Genomic DNA, 13,426 nt, shown 5'->3' on the forward strand with positions numbered 1-13,426 from the left:
AGGGAGATACAACTACAGTGGGTGCTCCACTAAAAGTTTTGCAATTATGCTGCGGGATTTAGAGGTAATTTGTGGTTTAGTATGGTACCCTACCACTTCATTACGCCAGATGAGTGCAAGGGGGAGTTAGTGCACTGATTATGCTTTTGGTTCCTACTGTGTCTCTAACTAACAATGAATGGGCAACATAAACCTAAATAGAAACTGATAATTGTGCACGACTTCAGTATTACTTACTAAAACTGTTGTTACACTAAGGATTTTCTTATTTTATTTCATTAAGATTATTTTGATTTACTGTAGGCCACTCCAGACCAGTCACATTATACAGTGCCTGAGTATAATGAATAGCAGCGCAAGCTGTGTTGCTACAGATTCTGGTTCAATACCTGTACCGCCTTGACTGGGAGACAACTGGCTTTATTTACAAATTAGTAACAATGTCTCACCCCATTATCAAGAATGGCCGTTTGTTTCGCTCATTTTAAATTATTTGAAAATAAAATCATCTCCAAAATATTGTTGTTTTTTAAACAAAGCGATTATTATTATTAATTTAGAATTATATAAAAGCCTGTTGGATATTCTCACAGATATATTACTAACCCTGTTATTAGCAGGACAATATATATTGGTCATATTGTTCATGGCTCCCGAGTGGCTCACAATGGGATTGCCTTGTATTCTCCAGCTGTATCCACTGAGAGCAAGCAAGGTTCAAGGCATGAGGGCAGGGGACACGGGATGGGCCACAGAGCAGCCCACAGAAGACCGACCTAGCCCATGAGGAAGGGAGGAGGAGGCACTGGCAACACTTTAAGGGGCATTGCACTAATAGTGTTGCTGAATTGGGAAACGTTCCCGCTGTTCTATTCTTAGTGCCAGTCTGCACATTCAAACTAAAACAATGTAACTAATTGTCACGAATCCCGCTTCCTGAGTCTGTGTTTGCCTGTGTTTCTGTCCTGGAGTGTGTTTCCGGTGTCCTGGAACGCACCCTGTCTGGTTTCCGGGCGAATTAGCTTGTTGGGAGATCGATGTTCACCCGCACCTGTATCCCATCAGTAATCTGCACACCTGTCCTGATCATCACCTCTCCCCTTCAAAAGCTCTGACCTGACATTCATTCCCTGCCGGATCGTTAGCCATGAACAGTATGTTGTGCCATAGTATCAGCCTCCAAGTTGGATAGAATTTGTTTTGTTGTTTTTTACGTATTGCTTGCCTTAAACTTACCTCCGTTTGTTCTGTCTTCAGTTACTCACCCGGATCATTTACCCCATTCCCGCCTGGTCGTCGGAGGATTCCGCTACCCCATTGGATCCACCTATTTACTCCCATCAACTCACCACCGCTGCCCGATACGCCACCTGGATATATCTACCCATTCACATTCACTTGTAAATAAATACTCACCTTCTTCCTACTCTCCTTGTCCTGGTCTGCTTCTGGGTTCGATTTTGAAAGAACGTGACAGAACGATCCGGCCAAGGACGAACCCAGCGGACCTGGACTCCGTTTGCCATGCCATTACCCAGCAGGGGAAGACATTGGGACAACACAAGACGGCGCTACAGGAGATAACGGGTTCAATCCAGAACTTATCTGCTAGCTTGACACAAATCCAGGATCAGCTCAGTTTCCCGGCGATTCATTCACCACCTGTTTCACCCATCTCACCTGCCGTGTCTGGTGCGGTTTCCTTCCGTGAACCCAAGGTACCGACGCCTGATAAATATGAAGGGGATTTGGGAAGATGCTGTTCTTTTCTTATGCAGTGTGGGTTAGTGTTTGATCTGCAGCCCCATTCTTACGCCACTGACAAGGCTAGGATAGCCTTTGTTATTGAACTGCTGCGTGGAAGAGCTCTGGAATGGGCTTCAGCCGTTTGGGAACGACAGGAGACCTGCATGGCTTCATACCAGGAGTTCACGGGAGAGATGAGAAAGCTTTTTGACCATCCAGTCCGAGGTAAGGACGCAGCTAAACGTTTGTTCACTCATCGCCAAGGAGCTCGCAGTGTGACAGACTTTATGATCGAGTTCAGGACATTGTCTGTGGAGAGTGGTTGGAATGAGGAGTCACTACAAGCGGCTTTTTACCAGGGGTTGTCGGAGCAAGTGATAGTGATCTAGACAGTGGGACGCTAGCCTGCGATCTAGACAGCTTGGTCACCTTAGTAATTCGGGTAGATAATAGAGTCCGAGAGAGAAGGAGGGAGAAGCAGTGGGGTCCATCTAATCAATCTGAGACTTGGTTACCATTCGGGTCAGGAAGTGGACCAGAACGGGTTGATCATTTTCCTTCACACGGGATTAGTGGAGGAGTCCTGCCGCCAGACTCCTGAACCTATGCAAGTGGGGCGGCACGGGTTAGCTCAGGACGAGCGCCAACATAGACGTGAGACCAACAGCTGCCTCTACTGTGGTAGCTCGGGACATTACATCTCCGTTTGTCCTCAGCGCCCGTTAAACTGCTCGGCTCGTTAAGTTTGGGAGGTTTGTTAGCGAGCCAGTTTCAACCTCTCAAAAGCCCTGGGCGCAGACCTCGCTTTCCTGCTACCCTCATAAATAAGAATCAGAGTTTAGCGATTAACGCTTTCATCGATTCAGGTGCTGATGACAGCTTCATTGATGCCGACTTAGTGGAACAGCTGGGGCTTTCCAAGGAGCAATTACCGGAAGCCATTGAAGCAACCACTCTGAACGGCAGTATTCTGGCATGGATCACTATGAGGACTGAACCGGTTAAGATGTTGTTGTCGGGGGATCATTCAGAGGTTATTTCTTTTTTCATTTTGCCTTCCCCACATGTTCCTCTGGTTCTTGGATACCCCTGGCTAAGAGAACACAATCCTTCGTTCGATTGGGTGACTGGTAAGGTAACTAGTTGGAGCATTGAGTGCCGTGCTAACTGCCTCAGGACTGCCTGTTCTCATGCTGTCCCCAGTCGGGTCAGTGAGTCTGCTCCTCCTGATTTGTCCTTGGTTCCTGAAACATATCACGAGTTGGGTGAGGTGTTCAGTAAGCAGAAAGCTCAGTCACTTCCTCCCCACCGACCTTATGATTGTACAATTAATTTGGAAAAAAGTTCGCGTTTTGAGGACTGAATTTTCGGGGTTTTTTTGGTAGCCAAATGTGATGTAGAAAACGGAGCTATTTCGAATTCACAAAGAATATTTTTGGGAAAAACTGAGCATCTGCTATCTAACTGAGAGTCTCCTCATTGAAAACATCCGAAGTTCTTCAAAGGTAAATGATTTTATTTGAAGGCTTTTATGTTTTTGTTGAAATCTTGCGTGCTGGATGCTAACGCTAATGCTAACGCTAAATGCTACGCTAGCCAGCCACTTTTACACAAATTATTGTTTTCCTATGGTTGAGAAGCATATTTTGAAAATCTGAGATGACAGTGTTGTTTACAAAAGGCTAAGCTTGAGAGATGGCATATTTATTTCATTTCATTTGCGATTTTCATGAATAGTTAACGTTGCGTTATGGTAATGAGCTTAGGTCTGTAAATAGAATCCCGGATCCGGGTTTGGTCGATGCAACAGGTTAATTTGCCTTGTTAGCCAAGTTACTGACAAGGCTTATTGGTATTCATGTTTTTGTTGTTACTGCATTTCAGGTGGAGCGGGAGTAAGATCACTAGTAAGCAGCATGCTGCAAGACCACCACAGTACCCTAGAAGTATTACAGTCAGTGCTTACTGTAATTTGAATTGGCAATTTATATGCAATCCCTTCAATGAAACTAAGAAAATGTTTGGATTTTTTAGCAACATATACAGTAAATGCTAACACGGCTTTGGTGGTATAACGTACATAATGCATTTATTGTCATCTCCCTATCAGGCCACTGCATGCTGTGAGAAGGACCTGGATGGTAACACACATCTGCTTCAAGCTGCCTGCCTGAATACTGGGGCCTTCAGTAGTACCTTCTCTTTGATTACAGCAAGATTCTCCTGATATCTGTCTCATAGCCATTTAACATCTAGTGTATGTAACCACTCATTCATACAAACTGCTATGAACACAAAAACTGACTTAAATTCACTTGTCCCTGGCTATGTTTCGACAGGCAGCCCAATTCTTTTGACCAATCACATCAATCTTTTCACATCAGATCTTTAACAGCGCTGATCTCCATGGTAAGAAATGTGAACGTTCCTGATGCAAAAACAATGTTTTATCCCGGAGCTCGAATAAATTACATTGCTAAACTGCTCCTGAATGTACCACACCAGGACATGGACATCGATTCTATCGTAGTAGGATTTCAAAAAGCTGATTGACTCTCTGCTAGACACTAACAAAATAACCATAATATCTGGCCCTGTGCCCTCTCTGAATCGTGGCATTGAACGCTTTAGCAGGATTCTTTCTCTTCACAACTGGCTACGTGATTATTGCAGCTCAATTGGTGTAACTTATTTTGACAATTTCGATACCTTTGGGGAAAAAACAAGTTTTATAAGGAGAGTGGGATCCACCCAAATCATTTGGGTTCCTGGATCCTTTCACAGCAAGGCTGTGTTGAGACAATTACTTATCAATGATCCAACCCCAACTCCGTTAATCCCTTCTATTGTGTCGCTGAGTTGTCATAATGCTTCAGCAAATGTACATTACACCAGGGGTGTTGGTAGAGACAATGTAAGTAACCTAATTTATTTCTCTCTAACTGCCCTAAATGTCTCTGCTGATCCTACACCTATTGTATACAGTAATCATGTGCCTATGAACCAGATTTATACTGTTAGCACTGAGCCTGTGGTCCCTAGGAGGAGGTCCACCGTGCGCAACTCACCCTGCACTAACATAAATAGCATATCTACTTCCACTAAGGTTCATATTAAATCAATAAAAACAAGTAAGCATCCCGGAAGACAAGCTCTCAAAATAGCCCATGTTAACATACAGTTGAAGTCGGAAGTTTACATACACTTACGTTGGAGTCATTAAAACTTGTTTTCAACCCCTCCACAAATGTCTTGTTAACAAACTATAGTTTTGGCAATTGTTTACAGAAAGATTATTTCACTTATATTTCACTGTATCACAATTCCAGTGTGTCAAACGTTTGCATACACTAAATTGACTGTGCCTTTAAACAGTTTGGACAATTCCAGAAAATGATGTCATGGCTTTAGAAGCTTCTGATAGGCTAATTGACATAATTTGAGTCAATTGGAGGTGTACCTGTAGATGTATTTCAAATCCTACCTTCAAACACAGTGCCTTGTTGCTTGACATCATTGGAAAATCAAAATAAATCAGCCAAGAAATTTCCAAATGCCTGAAGGTACCACATTCATCTGTACAAACAATAGTACGCAAGTATAAACACCATGGGACCAGGCAGCCGTCATACCGCTCAGGAAGGAGACGAGTTCTGTCTCCTAGAGATGAACGTACTTTGGTGTGAAAAGTGCAAATCAATCCCAGAACAACAGCAAAATACCTTCTGAAGATGCTGGAGGAAACAGGTACAAAAGTATATATATCCACAGTAAAACTAGTCCTACATCGACATAACCTGAAATGACGCTCAGCAAGGATGAAGCCACTGCTCCAAAACCGCAAAAAAATGCCAGACTACGGTTTGCAACTGCACATGGGTACAAAGATCGTACTTTTTGGAGAAATGTCCAAAATGATCGTACATCAGAAATGTCTGATGAACCAAAAATAGAACTGATTGGCAATAATAACCATCGTTATGTTCGGAGGAAAAAGGTGGAGGCTTGCAAGCCGAAGAACACCATCCCAACCATGAAGCACGGGGGTGGCAGCATCATGTTGTGGGGGTGCTTCGCTGCAGGAGGGACTGGTGCATTTCACAAAATAGATGGCTTCATGAGGCAGGAAAATTATGTGGATATATTGAAGCAAAATCTCAAGACATCATTCAAGAAGTTAAAGCTTGGTCGCAAATGGGTCTTCCAAATGGACAATGACCCCAAGCATACTGCCAAAGTTGTGGCAAATTGGCTTAACTTTTTATGGCTGCAGGGGCAGTATTGAGTAGCTTGGATGAAAAGGTGCCCATTGTAAACGGCCAGCTCCTCACTCTCAGTTGCTAAAATATGCATATTATTATTATTGGATAGTAAACACTCTGAAGTTTCTAAAACTGTTCGAATTTTGTCTGTGAGTATAACATAACTCATATAGCAGGCAAAACCCTGAGAAATTCCACTTCCTGTTTTTTTTCTGTGGGTGGCAGATCTTCAACCAATCTCTCATTGAAATTACAGCGAGTTATGGATGAGTTTTCACTTCCTACGCCTTCCACTAGATGTCAACAGTCAATAGAACTTTGTCTGATGACGCTAATGTGAAGGGGGGGGTCGAATGACACAGGAAATACTGACCACTGCCACGAGATGACCATGCATTCACTATGCACGTTCACAGGGGAAGCACCTGCGTTCCTCCGCTCATTTGAAGTCATTCTAATTCTCTGGTTGGAATGTTATTCAATATAAATGTAAACAACATTCTAAAGATTTATTCAGTACATCGTTTGACATGTTTCTACTGACTGTTACGGAACTTTTGGACATTTCGTCATGTTATAGTGGATGCGCTTTGTGACTTTGTAATTGTTTACCAAACGCGCTAACCAAAGTAGCTAATTGGACATAAATAACGGACATTTTAGAACAAATCAAGCATTTATTGTGGACCTGGGATTCCTAGGACTGCATTCTGATGAAGTTCATCAAAGGTAAGGAAACATTTATCATGTATTTTCTGGTTTCTGTTGACTCCAACATGGCGGCTAATTTGGCTTCTGTTCTGAGCGCAGTCTCAGATTATTGCATGTGTTGCTTTTTCCGCAAACTTTTTTTAAAATCTGACACAGCGGTTGCATTAAGGAGAGGTATATCGATAATTCCACGTGTATAACTTGTATTATCATCTACATTTATGATGTAAACTCAGATTCTTTGATATAAATATTAACTTTATCAAACAAAACATGCATGTATTGTGTAACATGAAGTCCTATGAGTATCATCTGATGAAGATAATTCAGTTAGTTAGTGATTAATTCTATCTTTATTTCTGTTTTTTGTGAATGCTATATTTCGCTGGAAAATGCCTGTGCTTATTGTGGTTTGGTGGAGACCTAACATAATCGTTTGTAGTGCTTTCGCTATTTTCACTGGTAGTTGTCATATCGATCCCATTACCGGGATTGCAGCCATAACAATTAATCTTATGGGCAGGTGGGACAGTAGCGTCCCAACTGGTTCTAACATCCGGTGAAATTGCAGAGCGTGAAATTCAAACTACAGAATTATAAATATTTAACTTTCATAAAATCCCAAGTGTAATACATCAAAATAAAGCACAACTTCTTGTTAATCCAGCCGCAGTGTCAGATTTCAAAAGTCTTTACGGCGAAAGCACACCATGCGATTATCTGAGGACAGCGCCCCGCATACAAAACCATGAAAAACATTATTCAGCCAGGCGGATGCGCCAGGAAAGTCAGAAATAGAGATATAATAATTACCTTACCTTTAATGATCTTCTTCTGTTGGCACTCCAAAAGGTGCCAGATACATCACAAATTCAATAATGTCCTTCTTTATATCCATACAAACTCAGCTTAGCTGGCGCGCTTCAGTCAATAATCCACCCAGTTTCCCTCCATCAAAATGCATACAAAATTAATCGCAAACGTTACTAATAAACTTTTGCAAACAAGTCAAACAACGTTTATAATCAAACCGTAGGTACCCTAATACGTAAAAAGCGATAAAATTTAAGACAGATAACCATTAATGTCCTTACTGGAGGAAAATACCAAAGAACGCGCTCTCTTCCACACGCTTGGAAACTACAGCCAAAATGGGAGCCACCTAGAAAAACTACATTTTCTGGCTAATTTTTCCAAAAACCAGCCTGAAGTTCTTTCTATAGACTGTTGACATCTAGTGAAAGCCCTAGGAACTGCAATCTGGGAGGACTATGCTTGGGGTCATTGTCCAGGGTTTCACCTGCCAAATCAGTTCTGTTATACTCAGACATTATTTTAACAGTTTTAAAACATTTAGAGTGTTCTACCAATTATATGCATATCCTAGCGTCTGGGCCTGAGTAACAGGCAGTTTACTTTGGGCACGCTTTTCATCCAGACGTGAAAATACTGCCACCTACCCAAGAGGTTAAGGACAATGCAGTCAAGGTATTGGAGTGGCCATCACAAAGCCCTGACCTCAATCCTATAGAAATTCTGTGGGCAGAACTGAAAAAGCGTGCGCGAGTAAGGAGGCCTACACACCTGACCCAGTTACACCAGCTCTGTCAGGAGGAATGGGCCAAAATTCACCCGATTTATTGTGGGAAGCTTGTGGAAGGCCACCGGAAATGTTTAACCCAAGTTACACAATTTAAAGGCAATGCTACCAAATACTAATTGAGTGTATGTAAATTTCTCACCCACTGGGAATGTGATGAAAGAATTTCACACTCTTAAAATAAAGTGGTGATCTTAACTGACCCAAAAATTTTACTATGAATTTTTACTTGGATTAAATGTCAGGAATTGTGAAAAACTGAGTTTAAATGGATTTGGCTAAGGTGTATGTAAACTTCCGACATCTCCAGTATGTAGCTTTAAAACAAAGATGTCATTGTACGCTGATGATTCATGCTTTCTTTAAATCCACAATTTGATCTAGATAATTTGTCTATCCTCTCTGGATTACAACCAATGAGAAGTGAGAAGTGTACTATATTGCAAATTAGATCTTTAAAAATACAACTTTCACATTACCGTGTAGTTTTCCAATAAAATGGTCTGACGGTGATGTGGACATAGTCGGAAATCCCGAAAGAAAGAATGTTAGTAAAGAAATTGATAAGATCTTGCTACCATGGAAAGGAAAGTACCTGTCTAATTTGGAAAGTAGTAGCCTAGGTGTTGTTGTCCATTAGTTTACTCCAATTAGGAGAGGGGTTGTAGGGTTAGAAGATAATAAAGGAAATAATAAAGGAAAGGGCATTTTGTTTTACAACTAAAATATAAATGCAAATGCTGAAGCCCTTCAGTTTTATTTTAGACGACTGTATAACCATCTAGAGGAATTGTCAGATCTCTTTGTTTCTTTGGACCTAGAACTAGCAGCTCTGTTTTGTCTGAGTTTAAAAGTAAAAAGGTTGTCACCATCCACTCCTTATGTCTGAAACACAGGCTTCCAGGGTAGGACATTTTGGGGCTTCACCAAGTTTCATGTCGTCCGCAGATCAGTGAAAGTTGACATTGTGTTTCCAAATGACATCACCAAGAAGTAGACTCTATAGTGAAAACAATAGAGGTCCTAAAATGGAACATTGAGGAACATCAAAACTTACAATAGATTTTTCAGAGGACAAACCATTCACAGAGACGAACTGATATCTTTCCGACAAATAGATCTAAACCAGGCAAGGAAGTATCCGTGTAGACTAATTAGGGTTTCCAATCTCTCCAAAAGAATGTGGTGATTGATGGTGTCAAAGGTGGCAATAAGGTGTATGAGCAAAAGGACACATGCAGAGCCTTGGTCTGACGTCATTAAAAGGTAATTTACCATCTTCATGTGTGCAGTCTCAGTACTATGATGGGGTCTAAAACCAGACTGGAGCGTTTCGTATATGCTATTTGTCTTCAGGAAGGCAGTCAATTGCTACACAACAGCTTTTTCTAAAATGTTTGAGAGGAATGGGAGATTCGATAGATTCTGGGATTCTGGGTGACGGTTTGGGTTTGGGTTTTTCAAGAGAGGCTTTATTACTGCCACTTTTAGTGAGTTTGAAACACATCGGGAAAAAAGGAAGCCATTTAATATGTTCAACATAGGAGGGCCAAGCACAGGAAGTAGCTCTTTCAGTAGGTCAGTTGGAATAGGGTCTAGTAGGCAGCTGGAAGATTTAGAGGCCATGACTATTTTTGTGAATGTTTAGAGGGATACAGAATTTAAAAACGTGAGTGTCTCCATTGATCTTCGGTTCGAACAGTTCTCTGCAGACTCAGGACAACCAAGTTGTGGAGAAATACTGTCACACCCTGCATTTTCTGTTTGTCTGTTGCCATTTCGTCTTGTCCCGTGTTTCCTGTGTTTCCTGTGCTCTAGTTTGTTTTTCCTAGTCTTCCCAGTTCTGATCTTTCTGCCTGTCCTGATCCTGATCCTGCCTGCCATCCTGTACCTGCCTGACTCTGTTTTGGATTACGACTCCTTGCCTGTCTTTACTTACCGATTGCCTGCCGTCTTGTACCGGCCTGACTCTGATTTGGATTACAATGCCCCAGGGCAGTGATTGGGGACACTGCCCTGTGTAGGGTGCTGTCTTTCGGATGGGACATTAAACGGGTGTCCTGACTCTCTGAGGTCATGAAATAATCCCATGGCACTTATCGTAAGAGTAAGGGTGTTAACCCCGGTGTCCTGGCTAAATTCCCAAATCTGGCCCTCAAACCATCACGATCACCTAATAATCCCCAGTTTACAATTGGCTCATTCATTCCCATCCTCTCCCCTGTAACTATTCCCCAGGTCGTTGCTGCAAATGAGAACGTGTTCTCAGTCAACGGATAACGGATAAATAAAAAATAAACAACTCTTTCCCTGTCTTTACTTACCTTTTACCTGCCCTTTGTACTGTAATAAACTCTGAGGAAGAGGAAGGTATGCCGCCTCCTGTGTCTGCATCTGGGTCTTAGCCTGAGCCGTGATAGTGCGAACTGGCCATGACTGACCCAGCAGACTCGGACCATCTCCGCAACGTTGTCTCCTCCAAGGAGCCACCATTGAAAGACATGAGGAGTTACTGCAAAACCTTATGGAGGGACTCCATAACCTGGCAGAACACCATGAGCATGTGTTCAATTCCGCGGATTCCCTACTAGGCAGCAAACCACAACAGTAATCCCCCAGACTCTCAGCAACCCCACCACCAGAGGTTCTTCTTCCCAGCCTACCCTGGTGTCCCGAGAACCTTGCTTATTTATCTCCTCCGGAGCACTACACTGGAGATATTGGAACCTGCCAGGCTTTTCTCTCCCAGGGCTCCCTCATCTTCGAGCTGCAGTCTGCTTTGTTTCCCTCTGACCTCTTGAAGATAGCATACCTCATGACGCTGAGGTCCGGGAAGGCTCTTGCCTGGGCTACAGAGGTGTGAGAGCAACAGTCCACCATTTGCCTCAGTCTGGAGGAGTTTGTGGCGGAGGTACGAAAAGTGTTCGATTCTCCGTTGTCGGGGAGTGAGGTTGCTCATAGGCTGCTCCAGCTACGTCAAAACTCCCATAGTGTTGCAGACTATGCGGTGGAATTTTGCACGTTGGCGGCTGAGCGTGCCTGGAACCTGAAAACCCTGTTCGACACATTCCGTCACAGATTATTGGAGGAGATTAAAGATGAGCTTGTAGCCCGGGAGCTGCCGATGGACGATCAACTCCCTCATAGCCTTGACCCTCCGGATCGATGGGCAGTTACGGGAACTTAGGATGGAGAGGGAGTCAGTTCCCTGTTGCCCTCGCTCGTCCTCGATTTCCACCTCGCCTCAGAGGAATCCCGGAAATCCCCAAAGTCTACATTTCCGATTGAATCCGGTGTCACTCGAGATCTCTCAGAAATCACCAAGGGCTGTCGACTCACCTCCTGTGGAGCCCATGCAAATGGACAGGGCTAGACTGTCTCCTGCTGAGCGCTTGCGCAGACTAAACAGCAAGAGCTGTCTGTTTTGTGGAGCTACAGGACATTTCTTATCTACCTGCCCATTAAATGACCAGGCTCATCAGCTGGTACGAGTACACTGGTGAGCCGTACAGGAAGTTTCCAATCTCTCACTACTCGTAATCCCCTCTATGCTACCCTGTTGTGGGGAGGCCAGTCCAAATCCATCCGGGTGCTCATTGACTTTGGGGCCGGCGAGAGTTTTATGGACAGTTTTATACCCTGGTGTCAAAGCGGGATATCTCCACTCAATCCCTTTCCATTCCGATGTCAGAGCACTGGATGGGCGCTATATTGGCAGAGTCTCCCACAATATGGTTCCTATCCACCTGCGAGTGTCAGGCAACCACAGCGAGTCTATTCAGTTTTATGCTCCTGGAGTTTCCTCATGTACCCATGATTTTGAGGTTTTCATGGCTCCAGAGGGCTACGGGTTCCATCATGGGTTGGAGTCCATTTTGCCATGCACATTGTCTGAAGTCGGCACAGCCTGCCCTGGGACATCTCCCTGCTGGCTTGGGTAAAGCCTTGAATCTCTCTACCGTGAAATAATAACATAATTATCTGGTACCAATCAAAGGTTACAGCTGTTTAAATAAACGCATCAACAACATTTTCTCTAACTTTTTATAAACAACTGAAATGTTGACCACTTCCCCAACAACTTAGACAAAAAGTTAGAACGTATGATATCTTCATCTACTTTTCAAATCTGTTTGCAAAACCAAAATATAATCGCCTTTTATTATTCCCAGCACAAGGTGCACCGCTGTAATGATCATGCTGTTAAATCAGCTTCTTGATATGCCACACCTGTCCGGTGGATGAAATATCTTGGCGAAGGAGAAATGCCTACTAACAAGGATGTAAACAAATTTGTGCACACAATTTGAGAGAAATATGTTTTTTTGTGTGTATGGAACATTTCTGGGATCTTTTATTTTAGCTCATGAAACATGGGACCAACACTTTACATGTTGCATTAGTATTTTTGTTATTGAAACATTCGAGCTACAGATCCCAAACCAACTTTCACATGTTCAGGTTATCCTTACTTCAAATTCTTGAAAACTTTAAAAAAAATATAAAGTAAAACAATATACATTTGTATTTATTAGCATAACATAACTCACCAATAGTAACTCTTGAATCTTTCAAGCGAGGTACAGCAAACCAATATAATCGCCTTTTATTATTCCCATCACAAGGTGCACCGCTGTAATATGTTCAGGCTATCCTATCTTTCATCTACTTACTTCTTGAACTATACCAGTCACCACCATTACTACTGCAGACACTATCACTAGTATAACGTTTTTCATGGCCACCACAGCATTCTGCAGCGATGCGCCACCCCATCAGGTTTGGGCTTAGTGGTACTATCATTTGTTTTTCAACAGTTTTTCAACAAGACAATGACCCAACACACCTCCAGGTGTGTAAGGGCTATTTGATCAAGAAGGAGAATGATGGAGTGCTGCATCAGATGACCTGGCCTCCACAATCCCCCGACCTCAACTAAATTGAGATAGTTTGGGATGAGTCAGATCACAGAGTGAAGGAAAAGCAGCCAACAAGTTCTCAGCATATGTGGGAACTCCTTCAAGACTGTTGAAAAAGCATTCCAGGTGAAACTCGTTGAGAGAATGCCAACACAACTGATTGGCTCAAACGCCTGTCCAACATTACT

The sequence above is a fragment of the Oncorhynchus clarkii genome, unplaced genomic scaffold (genome assembly GCF_045791955.1).
Source record: "Oncorhynchus clarkii lewisi isolate Uvic-CL-2024 unplaced genomic scaffold, UVic_Ocla_1.0 unplaced_contig_9791_pilon_pilon, whole genome shotgun sequence".
NCBI classification, from domain to species: domain Eukaryota; kingdom Metazoa; phylum Chordata; class Actinopteri; order Salmoniformes; family Salmonidae; genus Oncorhynchus; species Oncorhynchus clarkii.